Genomic DNA, 1,175 nt, shown 5'->3' with positions numbered 1-1,175 from the left:
ATTTAACTGTTAGCAAACCGTCATTTTACTGTTAACAAGCAATTGAATTATAATTAGTAAAATATAAGTAGTGCTTTAACTTAACAGTTTATTGTTACACACTGTATATCCCTCATTTATTATATTAAGTATCGGGTAATGATTAAAAAATGTTTGTGAACCTTTAAGAAACCATTTTTAAAACATCTATAAACATTTTATAGACAGATGGACAGGATATTCCTAACACTTTGTTAAGGGCTATTATTTGGTTTGTAAACAGTGTCCGAATGCCGGTTCTTAAACTAGTAACCCTTAACAAAGTGTTTGGTACAGTATTTTTGGTCCATCTATCTATGTAATGTCTTGGCCACTGTATAACTTGACTATTTTCTAAGAAACCTTAACAATAAAAAATGTAAATGTAAAAACATGACTTAATTTTACTGTTTTTGATCAACCCTAATGTTCTCTTTGGGTTATATCCTTTAACAGCTACAAAAACATACTTAATTTATCATCTTCAAGGGATAGTTTACAAAATTTAAAATACTTATTTGTCATAATTGTGATATTTATCAATTGATTGTTTTGGTTGCTCAGTGATGGAGATATTTGCCATAGAGATGTTGGCCTTCTCTCAAATACTGTATGTTGATTGTGGGGCTCAAAGTGCACCGCAATATAGAGTGAGGTCAGGAGAAAAAAAGGGGATAACATTTGTTTTGCAATGATCATTTTTACGCAAGAAGCATTGGGGCCTGTGGCACTCCGAACAATAAGGAAGTAAAGCAGAAAACAGAGGGCTCATGAATTTAAAACAGGTCAAATTATTTGAAAGTTGATCATTTTGTAAAACAATGAGTTTTGACAATGAGCCCTAAAAGCAAGGCCGCCCAAAGTTTAGCCCACGTTCTCTTTGTTGTGGCCCGCCATGAATTTGACATGCTCATGCTATTCTCCTCTTATTTTAAAAGTAATAATTACGAAATGTTTATTTTGTGCACTTAAAAAGTACATAATCTGAACTTTCCCTTTAAATTACATACGCAAGTTTGGTCTATGGAGAATGGCAAAATTTACGGTATTCTTCAACATCAACATTTTTTATTTTTCCCGTGGCCTTCCATCCAGATACATTTTGGCCCTTCATATGAAAGAATTTGGTTCAGCTTTCTCAAAACTTGTAGCGTACT

The sequence above is a fragment of the Etheostoma spectabile genome, chromosome 8 (assembly GCF_008692095.1).
Source record: "Etheostoma spectabile isolate EspeVRDwgs_2016 chromosome 8, UIUC_Espe_1.0, whole genome shotgun sequence".
Taxonomy (NCBI): Eukaryota; Metazoa; Chordata; class Actinopteri; order Perciformes; family Percidae; genus Etheostoma; species Etheostoma spectabile.
The sequence above is the reverse complement of the archived record's forward strand: the minus strand, read 5'-3'. Positions refer to the sequence as shown.